We start from the raw sequence: 18,927 nt of genomic DNA on the forward strand, positions 1-18,927 counted from the left end.
TGATCGCACTTTGGTGCTTGAATTGCGAAGGTACGAACTCGATGATGAAGGTTCTTGATGAATCTCTGAGAGTTCGTGACAGATTCGATCGATTTGCACAATGAATTGTTGAATTAAGCTTTGTATTGATGTGAATTTGAGGAACTTTGAAGATTTTGGAAACGGTTAGGGTTTCTGTTATGAATGTTCTTGAAACTTTTCTGAGAATTTTGGTGTTTGATCTTTGATGATCAGAGAGAAAATCTGAAATGTGTTTGTTGAGTTGGCGTGTATTCAATGGGTTTAGCAATGATTGGGGCTCCTTATATAGCTGACATGTGGATATATGCCCCAATAGAAAATTGACACATGGACAAAACCCTAACTGATTCGGCCTTGGCATGATTTTGGACCTTGGGACCCTTTCTGCAATTTCTGAAACTTTGGAGGACTATTCTGCAAAATAAAAGTCAAAGAGGACCAAACTGCAAAAAATAAAAACTTAAAAGAAATCAAAAAAACAACAAAAAAAACTAATATGCAAAAATACGAAACTGAAGGGCCTGACAAGAAAATTGAAAAGGATTTGGATGCAATTTTTGGAAGTTTTGGACTTAGAAAAAAAACTAAGAAAAAAAATTGAAAATAAAAAATGATAACCTGACTAAACGTAAAGTGAAACGTCTAAAATTTGACAAAACGGACTAAAATGAACCAATGGCCTAAATGAGGTACTTTAAAGTACCTCTCTGCCGAAATTTCGTGTGAAATGACCCAAATGCCCCTGGGGCTGAAAACGACTAAAGATGACTCAGATGCAGTTAAAAAATGGATTTTTGACAGAAATTGAATCAAAGACTCACACAGGCAAAATTAAAAGACTCAGGGATAATTTTTAGGATTTAAACAGTGACTTGACACTTGAAAAGACTAAAATGCCCCTAGGGGCAAAATTGACTTAAAAATGACTTCAAATGCAATTTTAAAATGGATTTTGACATAGAATTGAAATGAAGACTTATTCAAACTATTTGAAAGGACTCAAACAAAATTTTGAAAGACTGAGAGAAATTTGACACAGGAAATGACTAAAATACCCTTGTATGTGAATTTTGCAAATAACATTGAAATAAAATGCAGAGAAAGATGCAATTGATCAGAGACATATCAAATGACTTGAAATGCAAGAAAAGGAGAAATTGATTAGTATTTTTAGGTCCAAAATTAGGGTATAACACCTCATATGCATAATCCTTACTTTTCAGGAATTTCACCCAAGTCCATCTGCTGTAATCATCAACAATGACTAATCCATATTTACTTCCATATAAGGATGCAGTACTCACTGGTCCAAATAAATCAATATGGAGTAATTCTAAAGGTCTTGAGGTTGAAACAATGTCTTTGGTTTTAAAAGATGATTTCACAATTTTCCCTCTCTGACATGCACCACAGAGTGCATCTGAATGATAGTCAATGTCTGGTAGCCCTTTCACAAGTTGTAACTTACTAAGCTTAGAGATTAACCTCCAGTTAGCATGTCCCAACCTTCTGTGCCACATCCATTTCTTATCATTCACTGATAGTAGGCAAATCACTTTCTGATCAGCCAGTTCAGAAAAATTGATTTTATAGACATTGTCAACTCTCTTTCCCTTGAACACAATGGATTTGTCTTCCTTGTTGATTACTGTACAGTTGGGTTTTTCAAAAAGCACATCATAACCATTATCACAAAATTGACTAATGCTCAAAAGGTTATGTTCAAGACCATCTACCAACCATACATTATTAATTGAGGTAGAGGAATTACCAATAGTTCCTGTACCTATGATCTTGCCTGTCTGGTTTCCTCCAAACTTCACATTTCCTCCCTCTTTCATTGTTAGGCTGAGGAACATGGACTTGTCTCCTGTCATGTGTCTTGAGCAACCGCTGTCTAGGTACCATGATCTTTGCTTTGGCACTGCTCTTAGACATACCTGCATTATTGCTTTTTTAGATTTAGGTACCCATTGTCCTATGGGTCCTGGAAGGTTAGTACTTAAGGCTTTACTCTTCGCTTCTTGTACCTTGTGTTGTGAGTTGGGTTGCTTCTGATTAACCATCACCTTAGGTTTTGGTACTTCAGAAGCAGTAACTGTCTTCTTCTGAAACTTAGACTTCAGAACCCCAGATTTTGGTTTCACCAGACTCTGAGGAATGGGTTCTGATCTTTTCAGGATCCTAACCTTTGAAGTCTTGGAATCAGATTTGATCATAGCCTTTGACTTAGAGTTCTTTGGCTTTGAAGTAATCTTAGCCTTAGAACTAAAAGCTTCAGGTTCTGATTGAACAACAGTTTCCAACTCAGCCCCTTCTGGTACAAAGAAGGTTTTCAGACCTTCCTTGATGCATTCACAACAAGATTTTAGATTGGTTTTCTCAAGTTTCACTTCTGGAAAACCAATTCCTCTGCCATTGTTCTTGTAAATGCTATAAATCATAGAAGCTACTCTGCTTCTGTCAATGCCAGATATAATAAAATCTTCAAGAGTAATTTCATGGTTACTTAAAGGTTTTTCATTACACTTTTCTTGTAGCTTCTGACATAAGAACCTGGGCTGATCTTCATATGTTTTACACATGAAGTCAAAGCCCCTAAGTCCTTGTTCAGAAGCTTTCAGATCCAATAGAGTTGATTTTTGCTGTTGTACCAGATCAGCATATTTTTCTTTTAAATCCTTCAACTCATTGGTTCTTACTTCAAAATGTGTAAGAAGTTCTTTAAGTGACTCAACAAGTTCATCTCTGGGAATTTTGGAATATACCTCGTTTTCATCTTCTGAGTCTGAATCTGATCCAGCTTCTGAAGTTGCTGTTGCTACCAACCCAACAACTACCTTTGCATCTTCAGCTTCCTCTTTATCAGATCCAGATTCACTACCCAAATCATCCCAGGTTGCCATTAAACTCTGCTTAATCTGCTTCTTGAATTTTCTTGGTTTGAATGTAGACCTCTTTGACTTGTCCTTTGACTTTTCTCTTTGAAGATTAGGGCATTCAGCAATGAAGTGTCCCAGCTTCTTACAGTTGAAGCATCCCTTCTGATCTTCTTTCCTTGAGCTTCTGGAGTTACCCCTTCTGGCGAGAAACTTTCTGTTCTTCTTGGCCAGATATTAAAGTCTGTTTGAGAGCATGGCCATTTCAGCAGCATCTGGTTCAGAATCTGAACTTGACTGTTCTTCCTCTTCAGATTCAACCACTTTGAGAGCTTTTGATGACTTGCCTTTGGATGAAAGAGCTATTGATTTACTCTTCTTAGTAGACTCATGTTCATTAAGACTTAACTCATGAACTTTGAGAGAACTAACAAGATCTTCGACACTTAAAGTGTTTAAATCTTTAGCTTCCTCAATGGCAGTCACCTTTGGTCTCCATCTGGCAGGTAAGCTTCTGAGTATCTTGCTTACATGATCAGAAGCAACATAGCTCTTCTTTAGAATCTGTAGCCCAGAAACTAAGGTTTGAAACCTTGAGTACATCTCCTCAATAGTTTCATCATCCTTCATCTTGAATAACTCATACTGATGTACAAGCAGGATAACCTTTGCTTCTTTGACCTTCTTGCTCCCTTCATAATTTGAACAGAGAGAAGCAAACATAGCTTTAGCAGTGGATTTGTCACTCATCTTCATGTATTCTGCTTTGGGTATGGCAGTGACAAGGGCTCCTCTGATAATATGATGCTTCTTGTAGAGTTTCCTCAGTTCTGGAGTATGTTTCTTTCTATCCACAGCAGCTCCTTCTTCATCAAGGACTAAATCACCAACACCATCTTCCAGAATATCCCATAATTCTTCATCTAGGCTCATGATGTAACTGTAAAAGTTGGTCTTCCACTAAGAGAATTCTTCAGCATCTCCATTGAATTTTGGAATCTTCCCAACACTGGATTTCTTACTATCACTATAATCATGTGAGACATTTTTATAGATAGTATCACTAGAACCAGTAGGAGGAGGAGTAGACATGTTTTTCTCAGATCTTTGACTGTTGCACGGTTAAGTGTTACACAACAAACCAGGCTCTGATACCAATTGAAGGTGAGAAAAACACAAGAAGGGGGGGGTTGAATTGTGTTTTGAAAAAATTTTCGTTTCTCCTAAAAACTGAACACACTGATCAGAAGCTAAGTGAGACAGCTTCTGAAGTGATGATCAGAATCTAAATGCAGCGGAATAAAACAGAGAGAGAGAAGAAGAACGACACAAAGAAATTATACTGGTTCCTTCCACAATCCGGAAGTAGTCCAGTCCCCCTTGCACTTCCAAGGAGATTTCACTAAGAGTAATATCTGATTACAATTGCTCAAGCACACAAGCAAGAGACTTCCTTTGCTCCAGCACACAAGCTAGAGACTTCCTTTGCTCAAGAACACAATCAAGAGACTTCCTGCTCAAGCACAACTGCAAGAGACTTCCTAACTAAACAAAATTACACAGAAAATTGTTTAAGATTGAACACTTGATATACAATCAGAGGTGCTCACAATATAAATCAGATACAGACTCAATGGACTTAAGAATTTCTAAGATATGACTTTGAGACACAGAAATTCTAAGTGAATGCAGAACAATTTCAGCAGAGGTTTGGCACTTGTAAAAAATGTTGCGAGTCTTTCGTTCAGCGTTCTTGCATTGCCAAAACTCTAAGTCTTCACTCCTTTATATAGAGGTGTGAAAGAGACGTTGTGAAATTGCCAGCACACCAAAGAGTCGTTGTTGAAGCTTGATCTTTCACCAATGATATTTTGCCTGATTTGATTGTTGTCCTATGAAGAACAAATTTGAAATCCATTCCTTATCCAAAGGAACATCTTTGCAGGCAAAGCCGTATTCTGAAGCTGTTTTCTTGTCTTGTAGCGTGGACACAAAACAGAGTAGTGGAGAAGGTGGTTGTACAGTTCGTACAATAGTACAATGTCAACGCTTTCGTCCAAATTGCAAGCACATGCCTTCAAACACCTTTGAAATGACCGTTGCAAAGTTCCACTAATTTTCTGCTGTGTTTTCGAGTCCAATAGACAGCTTTTGCAATGTAGATTCTTCAATCTTGAATCTTCTGCAAATCCAGTTGATCTTCAGCTTCTGGTGAAATGACTTCTGATGAGGCAGCTTCTGATGATGCAGCTTCTGACGACGCAGCTTCTTCAGCTTCTGATGATGCAGCTTCTGATGATATAGCTTCTTCAGCTTCTGATGATGTGGCTTCTGGACCTCTTGTCTTCAGGAGCACTATTCTTCAGGAGCACTATTTCTTCAGGAGCGCTTTTACTATCTTCAGGAGCAGCTTGACTTCAGGAGCGCTTTCAACTTTCAGGAGCGTATTGCCTTCAGAATCGTCTAAGCTTCATTTTCATTTGCTCTTTATTTGCTCATTCAGAACCAATTAATGATGTAACTTTTTAACTATGGTCCTGTACACTTGAACAAATATTAGCTAGTCCAATTTACAATTTTTAATACCTTGTTATCATCAAAACTCTTTGAGGTTCATTGTTAAACATATTTTGTTCCAACAAATCAAAGTGAGTAAATCACATATAAGTTCTTTAAATTGTAAGGTTAGTCAATTTAATTCTCAAATTTGAAAAATAGCAATTTATTATCTAAAATCGAATTTCGGTCAATATAGTTGTTTTTCCAAATTTAAAATTACCATTTTAGAGGTTTTATACTTGTCTTCGTGTAACAGAGACTATTTAAGTCAACATATAAGTCTTTCATTAATATTATATTAAGCATATTTTTTTTTCAAACACTAAATTGATTGATGTTTTTAATTTAAAAGGTTACTTTGCTATTTCGTATAAATTTTAGAGACTAAATTGTACTTTTAAAATTTTGAGGATCAAAATACTCATTTGCTCTTATTCAAAATAGTTATCAAAAAGGGTTTTCCTGATTAGTTTATCATGTCATGACTAGCACTGTGAGGGATAATAGCAGAGACCATGTATGGAAGAGACTGGACATGGAAGAGCTTAAATGTAACGTTGATGCAAGGTTATTTTCTCAACAAGGATGCTACGGGCATAGGTATGAGTATTCATGAAAAGAACGGTGAATATGTGAGAGCAAAGATAATGTATATTGATGCAAATTTTAGCTCCCAAAGGGCCTGAAGCTGGTTTACTACATGTTTTAACGGGTGTACATGAATGAGTTGGGTATTAAAAGGGTTTCCATTGAATTAGATTCTTTTTGGTGCAAATCGGATATCCTTACGCACACAACTGCGGAGACCCCAAGACATTTGTTAAGTTAGAAGAGACTTGTGTCATCTCATCCAAACGTTATTGGGTATCCATTGAATTAGATGATAAACCAATGGTTGATGGTATCAATGAATATCACACTAGTGCAACTAAGTTTTGCTCTATTTTCGCAAAATTGTAAGCCCATCTTTTTTTAAATCAAAACACTTACGAGGTAAACAAACTTTGTTGCTCATATCCTTGTGATGCGTCAAGGTGTTTTGCTAGCTCCCAAGTTTTTATTTTGTTTAAATCTACCATATATATAGAGGAATTTATCCTATATATGTTGGAAATTATGTAAACTTGTTTCTTTCACACACAAAATTTGTCGCCTTTTTGGATGATATACTCAATCCTCTTAAATACAATGTCCATAGACATAGGAGACACAAAATTCATATGCATGACACTTTGAACTCTTTTTAGAAGATCAACAACATCTGATGCTATGAATCCAAAATCAATCCTCTCAAATACAACGTCCATAGACCTAGGAGATAAAACATTGCTACACACGACCCTTTCAACTTTTTGTAGAAAGTCAACAACCACTAGTGTTAAGAAGTCAAAAGTGTCAAATGCAAATAGTACAAAAACATGTTAATTACTAGAACACGTTTTATCATGTTTGACCAATTTTCTTGAAGCATGTTTGAGGGTTGTTTGTCCCAAAGTAAAACCCCCGTTCCCCAATCTCATAAGCGAGAAGACCACAATGAAGTTCATACATGCTTGTTTCCATCTTACCCACCCGTGCACTAGAACACATGTTGGCTTAAGTGTTGATCTTCCTTCTTGTGGGTCGGTCAAGAAGTTCACAAACGTCTTCTTCATCACAAATACTATTGTCCTCCTAACTATATCGAAAAGAACATCCCTAGCTTGTATTTTGAAGTCGCGAAGCTCCAAACAATGATATGTGTGCTCCGCAAAGGTATCAAGGCACGTCTTACGACAAACATGACACACTTCATCAATCAAAAATAATGGAATCATGTGATATATGAGGATAGTACGATACTCTACTTGTGTTATATGCTTGCCTAACTCATTAATAGGGATACAAAAGAAAATCTTGAACATGTGCTACTTGCAAACACTCAAAAATTGTTTTCTATCTTGTGGTCATATCAAATTTCAATTTCATATCTTTAACACTTTTACTAAAAGGGTACTCACGAAAACACGTCGTGATTTATGAGAGACGGAGTCCTTTCTAGTAAAACTGCTAAAGTCAAAATCTAAAATCGTACCACGAAGACCATCTAAGCATGGTTAAAATCAGAGTAAAAGTGTTTCTTCCAAAGATATAAATGTGTAGAATGAAATAAATTAAAAGTACTACAGGAAAAAAAATTATTTCATTAAAGTAATTGTAAAAATTCAATAGCATCAGTGTAATATTCCAAATTTCATTTCGTATTTCTTTCATATATACATATATAATCTTAAAATGACAAAAAAAATCCAAAATTAATAAATAAATAGTATTATAATTGGAATGCAAACTCCAATTATTGTTTCCTATTCAATTGATTACAGAGTCAGAATGGGCCTTTTATAATAGGACCCTAATGCAATATAAAATTGCTCTTTAAACATCTGCTAATTGTTTACATACACCTTAAACTTTCAAAAGTACCTCAACACTAATTAATTATCGTCTGTGAACGATAGTTAATTATCCTTAAAATTATTGTTCAACTCATATTTTTTCAAATTGATGATAGACCTCACTAGATTTGACAAGGCACATATCCTCAATTGATTAGTATTCTTTCACGTGACAGAGAGGAAGAGACATGCAAATAAAGAATATTCAGGACAAATGAGCTTGGAACAAGGCGGTGGATTTGAGAGAAGAACTCAAATGATGTTTTGAACAAGCTGAGGTCAGCCATGGAGGAAAGGAAGTATTCAACATTATCCGCTTGTCAGAAAATGCAGAAGTAGAAAGGGAAAAATCATATAAAGAGATGGTCCCAAGACATTCCATGGGATTTTGTCTTTAGCAGCTTCTTCCAGCTAAACTTAGTTGGTTAGGAAGGAAATACATCTGACAGGGGGCGACATGGTTATCTAAAGTGTATCATGTTGCTAGGAGTAACTTTGAACGGTAATTAATTAGGGTGCTCGAAGTCAGGAATTTTATAGAGTTTAGACAAAATTTTAACTGCAAATTTACACGTGACATAATATATAAATAGTCATAAATCAAAATAAAATAAGCTCGTTATTTTGTCAACAAAAGTATAATTTAAAATAAGAGAGATGAAACATAACCTGCAATAGTGTGTTAAATAAAATTAGGAGGTAAATGCTCTTTCTAAGACCTCTTTGTCGTGAATGTTTGAATAATATCAACATCAAGTGACTTGAATATCTTCCGCTCGGTGTAACATATCATCAAGTCTTTGAACCACACATCGTTGATCTTGTTGCGCAATTTATACTTGATAATCTTAATTGCTAAAAAAGCTCTTTTAACGGATATTGTTGACACCAACAATATTAAAGTCAACTCCATGAGTTTGTAGACCAATGGAAATACCAAATGTTTCTCAGTTTGAACCATCTTATTAGCCAAACTTTGAACATATTCACAAGAAGAAAAGAAAGCATGTCTTTTCACTTGAAGTACATAAGTGCCAAGTTGCTACCTTATTGTTCCACGGTCATCATCAGAAAAAGTCTGCATGATAAATATCACTAAGGCTTTGTTTGCGAGTTGGGTTTTGGAGGGGAAGGGAGGGGAAGGAAAGGCTTATGGAGAGATAAACCCTTGTTTGCGAGTTTTAAAAAACAAGGGAAAGGTTTTGGGGGGTTTAGAAGGGCTTCATTTGTTCATTTTTAAAGTTCCCCCAAATTGGGGGGTTTTGGGGGGTTAAGCATACAAATTGACAATTTTGCCCTCATGATAATTCAAATTGACAATTTTAGATATAACCTAATTATTACGATCTCTTTTCAAAACAACTTTTTCTAAACAGCTTATTTATCAAAAACAGCTTATTACAACATCTTTTCAAAAAACAACTTATTTATGCAAATTAGCTTTTAACGACCTCGTTTTCAAATCAGCTTATTCAAAACAGCTTATTCATCAAAAACAGCTTATTACGACCTCTTTTTCAAAAACAACTTATTGAAAACAACTTATTCATCCAAAACAGCTTATTACAATCTCTTTTTCAAAAACAACTTATTCAAAATAGCTTATTTATCCAAAATAGCTTATTACGACCTCTTTTCAAAAAACAACTTATTCAAAACGGCTTATTTACGTAAAACAACTTATTACCACGTCTTTTTCAAAAACAGCTTATTCAAAACAACTTATTTATCCAAAACAGCTTATTACAACCTCTTTTCAAAAAACAGCTTATTTATGCAAATCAGCTTTTAACGACCTCTTTTTCAAAATCAGCTTATTCAAAACAGCTTATTTATGCAAATCAGCTTTTAACGACCTCTTTTTCAAAATCAGCTTATTCAAAACAGCTTATTCATCAAAAACAGCTTATTACGACCTCTTTGTCAAAAACAACTTATTGAAAACAGCTTATTCATCCAAAACACCTTATTACAATCTCTTTTTCAAAAACAACTTATTCAAAACAGCTTATTTATGCAAAACAGCTTATTACCACGTCTTTTTCAAAAACAGCTTATTCAAAACAACTTATTTAACCAAAACAACTTATTACAACCTCTTTTCAAAAAACAGCTTATTCAAAACAACTTATTTATGCAAATCAGCTTTTAACGACCTCTTTTTCAAAATCAGCTTATTCAAAACAGCTTATTACGACCTCTTTTTCAAAAACAACTTATTGAAAACAGCTTATTCATCCAAAACAGCTTATTACAATCTCTTTTTCAAAAACAACTTATTCAAAACAGCTTATTTATCCAAAATAGCTTATTACGACCTCTTTTCAAAAAACAGCTTATTCAAAACGGCTTATTTACGCAAAACAACTTATTACCACGTCTTTTTTCAAAAACAGCTTATTCAAAACAACTTATTTATCCAAAACAGCTTATTACAACCTCTTTTCAAAAAACAGTTTATTCAAAACAACTTATTTATGCAAACCAGCTTTTAACGACCTCTTTTTCAAAATCAGCTTATTCAAAACAGCTTATTCATCAAAAACAGCTTATTACGACCCTTTTTTTCAAAAAACAACTTATTGAAAACAGCTTATTCATTTAAAACATCTTATTACAATCTCTTTTTTAAAAACAACTTATTCAAAACAACTTATTTATACAAATCAGCTTTTAACGACCTCTTTTTCAAAATCAGCTTATTCAAAACAGCTTATTACGACCTCTTTTTCAAAAACAACTTATTGAAAACAGCTTATTCATCCAAAACAGCTTATTACAATCTCTTTTTCAAAAACAACTTATTCAAAACAGCTTATTTATCCAAAATAGCTTATTACGACCTCTTTTCAAAAAACAGCTTATTCAAAACGGCTTATTTACGCAAAACAACTTATTACCACGTCTTTTTTCAAAAACAGCTTATTTAAAACAACTTATTTATCCAAAACAGCTTATTACAACCTCTTTTCAAAAAACAGCTTATTCAAAACAACTTATTTATGCAAACCAGCTTTTAACGACCTCTTTTTCAAAATCAGCTTATTCAAAACAGCTTATTCATCAAAAACAGCTTATTACGACCTTTTTTTCAAAAAACAACTTATTGAAAACAGCTTATTCATTTAAAACATCTTATTACAATCTCTTTTTTAAAAACAACTTATTCAAAACAACTTATTTATACAAAACAGCTTAATACGATCTATTTTTCAAAAACAACTTATTCGAAACAACTTATTTATGCAAATTAGCTTAATACGATCTCCTTTCAAAAAACAGCTTATTCAAAACCGCTTATTTATGCAAATCAACTTTTAACGACCTCTTTTTCAAAATCAGCTTGTGCAAAACAACTTATTCATCCAAAACAGCTTATGACGACCTCTTTTTCAAAAACAACTTATAAAAACAGCTTATTCATCCAAAACAGCTTATTACAATCTCTTTTTTAAAAACAACTTATTCAAAACAACTTATGTATGCAAAGCAGCTTATTGGATGAATAAGTTGTTTTCAATAAGCTGTTTTTGAAAAAGAGGTCGTATTAAGCTGTTTTGTATAAATAAGCTGTTTTGAATAAGTTGTTTTTGAAAAAGAGATCGTATAAAGCTGATTTGTATAAATAAGCTGTTTTGAATAAGTTTTTTTGAAAAAGAGATTGTAATAAGGTGTTTTGGATGAATAATCTGGTTTCAATAAGCTGTTTTTTGAAAAAGTGGTCGTAATAAGCTGTTTTGGATGAATAAGCTGTTTTGAATAAGCTGATTTTGAAAAAGACGTGGTAATAAGCTGTTTTGTATAAATAAGCTGTTTTGAATAAATTGTTTTTGAAAAAGAGATCGTAATAAGCTGTTTTGGATAAATAAGTTGTTTTGAATAAGCTGTTTTTGAAAAGAGGTTGTAATAAACTGTTTTGGATAAATAAGTTGTTTTGAATAAGCTGTTTTTAATAAAAGACGTGGTAATAAGCTGTTTTGCATAAATAAGCTGTTTTGAATAAGCTATTTTTTGAAAAGAGGTTGTTATAAGTTGTTTTGTATAAATAAGCTGTTTTGAATAAATTGTTTTTGAAAAAGAGATCGTAATAAGCTGTTTTGCATAAATAAGCTGTTTTGAATAAGCTGTTTTTTGAAAAGAGGTTGTAATAAACTGTTTTGGATAAATAAGTTGTTTTGAATAAGCTGTTTTTGATAAAGACGTGGTAATAAGCTGTTTTGCATAAATAAGCTGTTTTGAATAAGTTGTTTTTTGAAAAGAGGTTGTAATAAGCTGTTTTGGATAAATAAGCTGTTTTGAATAAGTTGTTTTTGAAAAAGAGATCGTATTAAGCAGTTTTGTATAAATAAGCTGTTTTGAATAAGTTGTTTTGAAAAACAGATCGTATTAAGCTGATTTGTAAAAATAAGCTGTTTTAAATAAGTTGTTTTAAAAAAAGAGATCGTAATAAGCTGTTTTGGATAAATAAGTTGTTTTGAATAATTTGTTTTTGAAAAAGAGGTCGTAATAAGTTGTTTTGCATAAATAAGTTGTTTTGAATAAGTTGTTTTTTGAAAAGAGATCATAATAAGTTGTTTTTGGACAAATAAGTTGTTTTGAATAAGTTGTTTTTTGAAAAAGATATCATAATAAATTGTTTTGTATAAATAAGTTGTTTTGAATAAGCTGTTTTTTAAAAAAGAGATCGTAATAAGCTTTTTTTTTATATATAAATAAGCTGTTTTTTAAAAATAGATCTTAATAATTTACTTTTTATGAGATAAGTTGCTTTGGATAAATTTCAAGATAAATTACAAAGTATAACACAATGTATTGTTTTTAAGAGAAAGAAAGGGTAAAATAGTAAAATTATTACATAAGCCCTCCATTTCCTTTCCTTGTTGGTTTTTTAACTCCCAAACAAGGGGAAAGTTTTCCCTCCTTTCTCCCTTCCCCTCCTTTCCTTCCCTTCCCCTCCTAAGCCTTTCATTTCCTTTCCCTCAAAACTCGCAAACAAAGCCTAAGACGAGCAAGCTTATCAACATCAAACTTGGAGAAAGAGTTCTTGGGGTCAAGACATGAGAAGCAATCAACCACAATGTTACTTCCTTCACTAAAGCGGTGAGGTGAGGTGAGGACGAGATCGCCGGATTGAGAACAAAAAGATGGTGTGTAGTTTTTTTTTCTCTGTTCAGTCTATTTTTTTACAGCACGACCATATTTATTCTTTGTTCAGTTTATTTTTTTAAGTGGGTTAATGGGATATCGAGTTAAGTCATATACAAAGAAAGTATGGGTTGAGTCCGGACATGTGCTCAAGCTTGCTGGGGTAAACCCACCCCTGATTAATTATTGTATTTATACATGACAAAGTTCGAACAATAGCTAACTAATGTTTATAGATGAACGAAATTTAACTATTGTTAGAGTATTTTAAGAAGTTTAAGGTGTTTTTGAGTAATTGTTATCAAGAACAATTCCCAATACAAGATTACATCCGTCAAGAAAGAAGAAAATATGAAATTAACCGGGCCCTATCGGCCGAGACCTAATAAATCAAAGGGCAGCCAAATTGATTATTGACTTTTTTTTCTTTTTAGAGAATAAATTTCTAATTTTGACAAAAAGAAAAAGACAATCCAAAATTTGTAATGTATTCATTATTTCTTTATCAATATGTCTAAATTGCGTTACATCTTTTTCTTGAAGGACATCTTACAAAAAATAATCAAATTGTGAACAACTTTAATACCACAACATTTTTAATTTTCGCAACTTATTCATGAATTTTTGTTTTCCTTTGGTACAAATTCATGAAATATTTTGTCTTTATTTAGTACAAATTCATGAAATATTTTAAAAGACAATAGTAAACAGGGGCGGATCCATGTTGGGGCAATGTGGAGCTATAGCTCCACATGCCTTTTCCTCTTTTTTTATTTTTTTTATATTTTTTTTATAATAGATAAAACGCGGCAGCAGAATACTGAACTTTTACGGTGTTTCATGCTTGAGTTTCGCAAAGTCATTTGCAGCTTTTGATGTGAACAAGTTATTGAGGATGACTGAGTTTTATCCAAATGATTTTATAGATGTGTCGAAAGTGGCGTTACGCACTCAACTTAAGAATTATGTTACAATGTTCGATCTGACCGAAAATTTGCTAAGTTGAAAGGGCTTTCAGATCTTTGTGCAAAACTTGTGGAAACAAATAAGTACAACATATTTGCTATGGTTTATAAACTTTTGAAGTTGGCTTTGTTCTTGCCGATAGCAACTGCAAGTGTTGAACGTGTTTTTTCATATATGAAAGTTGTGAAGAGTAACCTATGTAACAAAATGGATGATCAGTGGCTAAATAATTGTCTTGTAACTTATATATAGAAAGAGATGTTCTTTTAACAATTAGCAATGATGTCATTTTAGTTCATTTTCAACAAATGGATAGAAGACGTTGTCATTTTAGCTCATGTTCACCAAATGGATATAAGACGATTTTCATTGTAATGTATTGTATCAAACAATATTATTACTTATTTTCAATATAGTTTACATTATTGTTTCTTTAAAATTTTAGCTCCACATGTGCCTAAAGTCTGGATCCGCCCATGATAGTAAATCTAACAATTGTCTTCTACCAAAAGATAAAAAAAAAAAAAACGAACAATTGTCATTGTCATAATATGAAGAATCTATCATGAATTGATTTTTTTGGAAGAAAAATCATTCTTTTGTTCCGACATTACAAATGGTGGAGAACATGACCTACCCACTTTTTCTTTTCAAGTAAAAAAAAGCAACCCTAGCAACATGGTACACGTCCTTCCCAAACTCAGTCAAAGCATTCAACTCTCTAGAAGCCTTTTCATACACCCGACACCTTACAAGTGCCGGCACGAACAACCACAATGCCGTACACCAAACAAACACCACCGTAAACAACCATGACACCATCGTCGGCAACCGCAGCTTATCTCCAAACACCTTTTTAACACCAACTTGAACAACCAAACACACCCCATGCAAAATGAAAAAACATATTGCATCCCACGAGGGTTCCCATGCTTCCCACGTGCGTTTCTCTCTCTTGATGTAGTAAAAAATAACCTCATGCATTATAGCCGACATGGTGAAAGTAGCAAGAATCCCGGGTAGTGGGGCCCACTTTCTTCCAATGCAACGGGTAGAAAAATTTACGACTGGTTCGTATATGGTTGGATGTAGGACACGATTCACAGATATGTTCCATCTTTTACCCCAAAATTCTTGAAGTGATGCACTTAGATATGGTTTATTGAATTGTGGCTCTAAATCAATACTTAGAAGTTTTCTAATGAACGTTGATGCTAAAGCGAAAAAAAATTCAAGACCAATATACATGTGGAGTGAGTATAAGAATAAAACAAATTTTGGATGGAAATTTTCTTTATTACTATAGAGTGGAATTAATAAGGCTAATATGATAATCATTGTTGCAGATGCATAGGTAAGGGTTGATTTTGAATTTGAATTTGATTTGTGGTCTTTTTTGTAAATATTGGTTTTTGAGGGGTTATTGTTATTGTTGTTATTGTTGTTGTGATTTATATTGGGTTGGTTTTGGAATTTGATGGGAAGTAATGATAAGGAGATGAAGTGAAGTATAGAGAGAGGAGGGTTAGTTGAGAGAGGACCTTTGTTGAAGGCAAAGAGGAAGAGTTTGAAAGTGGAAAGCCAACCTATGAAGAAAGAAGAGGGACCTCCAAGGTGGATTGAAATGAGTCTTAGAGGGAGGAGAAAGAGGATGATTATGGCAGGGATAAGGGCTATGAGTCTTGATGTGCCTTTAGAGATAAGTTTGCCAATTGTGTGGCAATATGCCATTGTTGATGCAGCTATGGTCCACACCATGATGAAATTGTTGATTTCTCCATCCATATTTTGATCTTTGATTTGTCTCCCTACTTTTCTTTGTTTCTCTTCGTGTTTGTGCTTCTTTTAAAGCCTAGTTAATTCAATTCAATTTTTTGGGCCCCATAATTTAATATACTTAATTTTGGATGGTACTATAAATTATGTATTATAATATAATAACTTGAACACGCCAAAATAAAATATTTTGTTCATAAAGCTTAGTAAGCAGAATCAGATTGGAGCATTATATAAATCGAAATATAGGACCAAAAAAATACTCAATAATGCTTTCGTCAGAAAAAAAAAATTAATAATCCAAACATGACCATGTATGACACGAGCTGGGCGAGGCCATCAATTCCTTCTATCCAACCCACCCCCACTTGCATAATTACACGTAGACAACCCATTGTTTTGACTTCAAATTAAACTACCGGCTCGTTCATTTAAGTTTTTTTAATTATTTTCTTAAGTTATGTTTATTTTTAAAAAATTGTTTTGTTAGATAATGCACGGTTGACTAATAGGTTGATGTTTACCTAAAATACTAAAATAAAAAGTCTCAGTAGCATCGCTCAATTGATAGGAATATGCATTGTTATATACAGGGGGTCGGGTTCGAACCTCAGACACTCCACTTATTTACCTTAAAAAATATGAATTTTAGCCACCAGAGTACTTGACAATTACCTTAAAAAATGTAAATTTTAGCCACCAAAGTACTTGACAAAAAAATCTTATATTTGAAATGACAAGCACGTAATTTTGGGATAACAGAAAAGTTGTCATCATCGAAAACGACGCTTATTAGCATCATTTGAAATCCTTTTAATAAAAAGTAAAAAATATCATTTGAAATGCGTATCAAGTCTCAATACGTTGGTGGGCAGATATGTGGTTTTGCTCCAAAATTATTCTCCAATCTCATATATAAAAAAGAGTTTTTTTTAGTTAAATCATTCTCTATATATAAAAAAAAAAGAAGAGTTTGTCCCGATCCTAACTCAGTTGATAAGGACACCACAAAAAAAAAGAGTTTAATGTTTGTGCACTTTTATTTTGAGCTTTAATGAAAGTCAACCGTTTTTCTGTCACACAATCATTTTTAAATAATATGTTCAAATTAAAAAAAATATGAAAGACATATATTTTTCAAATGTCACACAATGGTTTTTATATTCACATCCTTTTGTTTGTAAATATATAAATAAACTTTATATTTTCTTAAAAAAAATTAAATTAGTTAAAAGATATTTTTCCTAAAAAAAAGTTTAGTTAAAAGATATTTCAAAAATAATAATATTAAGAAGATGGATTAGTCAGTCACTCACCGGTGATAAGAAGATGGATCAGTTAGTCACTCACCAGTGGAGCACTGCACAAAAATACCATAAGATTAAATGGTCTAGATTTATTTATTTTTTTGACAAAATGGTCTAGATTTATTAAAATTAAAAATGATAATATCTGCATATCCTCACATATAATCTCATCTAACTTCTCTCTCTCATCTATATCGGTCCAACCCCAACCTCAAATGTTATGACATTGTTGAATTGTTGGTGAATAAACATAACTTCTCATTTTTTTTTAATAAATTTGGGCCACGTATTTCATCCTACACTAATTATGTTGTGGTCCATTGGTGAAGGACTTAATTGAACTCTTACCCTAAAATTCACATAGAGACTATTTGGTAAGACACCTCTATTAGCTTATAGCTTATAAACTCGTTTGACAAAAAAAGCTCTGTTTGGTAACACTTTTTCACCATGAGCTTATAGCTTATTTCACGAGCTTATAAGCTATTTTTCAGAAGCTATTCCAAGTAGCGTTTGAGCTTATAACTTATAGCTTCTCACTTTTAATTTCAGTTTTACCCTTATTATTCTAACTAAATTCCATTTTTTATCCTTAATCATTTATTATATTATAAAGTAAAATACATGTTTTAAATATGAATGCTATTTTTTTTATGAATGAAAGATCCTTTTTTTCTCTCAATAGAAAAAGATATTTTTTATACCGTTACGTTTAAGTTTTTTTTCGTTACAATTGTTACGTTTTTTTTTTGTGTGACTATTTCAATATTTAATGTCACCTTTTTTTTTTGCGAAATGACACGTTATTTTTGTGTGATATATCAGAATTGTAGAGAATAAGAATAAGGACAATGATTTTCTCCAAAATAAAAAATGAGAACGTTACGTTTACCTTCACTATATATACATTTTTGTACAAACTATATTTTATTTATTGTTACGTTTAAACTTTTTTACACTTTATATCTAATTTTTTTAGGCAAATGAAAATAAATATAAATTAACATTCAGGAATTAAAAATTAATTTAATAATAATATTAAATTAACAATGTTTAATTTTTAATTTTTAAATACTGTAAACATTAATTGATATAAACTTTATTATGAATTAAAAATGTCCTTTTATGTAATTTTATATCTATCAGCTAATTGAACCGCTAATTTTACCAAACACTTCAAGTAGCTTATCAGCTATCAGTCATCAGCTATAAGCTATCAGCTATCAGCCATCAACTATAAGCTATAAGCTATCAGCTAGTTTATCAGTCATCCACTATTTTTACCAAACAGAGCCATAATATTAAACATGATATAATTATTTATCTTTTGTTTACAACACTCCTTCATCTACATCAATCATTTTTGTTAGACTCAGGTGATCCATTCAAGCTTAATTAAAATCAATGCAAGAAATTAAATGTTCTTTAAACAAATTTAACATGTACCTAATAATTTATTTTAGAAATAAATATGTTTTTTTGTCCTTATAAATATATCAACTTTTCGTTTTAATCCATCTAAAAAATTTCTTCAACTTTTAGTTCCTATAAAATTTTCAATCATTACTTTTGGTTCCTATTTTTAAGTAAATTTTTGTATTTTTTAATGAAATTGTGCATAAATGTATATAATATTGTAAAAATCATTCCAAAAAAAATTTAGCAAAACAAAAATTAAATATGAATTTTATATAGCCAAAAATATAAAAATTCATGTTTTGTAAAAAAATTCTATTTTTTTTTGGAGAGATTCTTATAATATTATAAATTTTCTACAAAATTCTATTCAAAAATATGAATTCTGCATATGAGGATGCAACGGGAACAAGTGAAGACGGA

The 18,927-nt window shown here is 32.4% G+C and overlaps 2 pseudogenes across 1 annotated transcript; both read right to left on the bottom strand.

The window, feature by feature from the left end:
* Positions 1 to 8,576: 8,576 nt before the first annotated feature.
* LOC146944720 (uncharacterized) lies at positions 8,577 to 14,547 on the bottom strand (annotated as a pseudogene).
* A 6-nt stretch (positions 14,548 to 14,553) lies between these two features.
* Positions 14,554 to 15,840, bottom strand: LOC146944721 (acyl-CoA--sterol O-acyltransferase 1 pseudogene; annotated as a pseudogene). The gene has a single exon (XR_015026051.1). The product of XR_015026051.1 is annotated as an acyl-CoA--sterol O-acyltransferase 1 pseudogene (transcript).
* Positions 15,841 to 18,927: the final 3,087 nt, after the last annotated feature.

The sequence above is a fragment of the Medicago sativa genome, chromosome 2, assembly GCF_051527215.1.
Source record: "Medicago sativa cultivar Bolivia chromosome 2, Bolivia_mono, whole genome shotgun sequence".
NCBI lineage: Eukaryota > Viridiplantae > Streptophyta > Magnoliopsida > Fabales > Fabaceae > Medicago > Medicago sativa.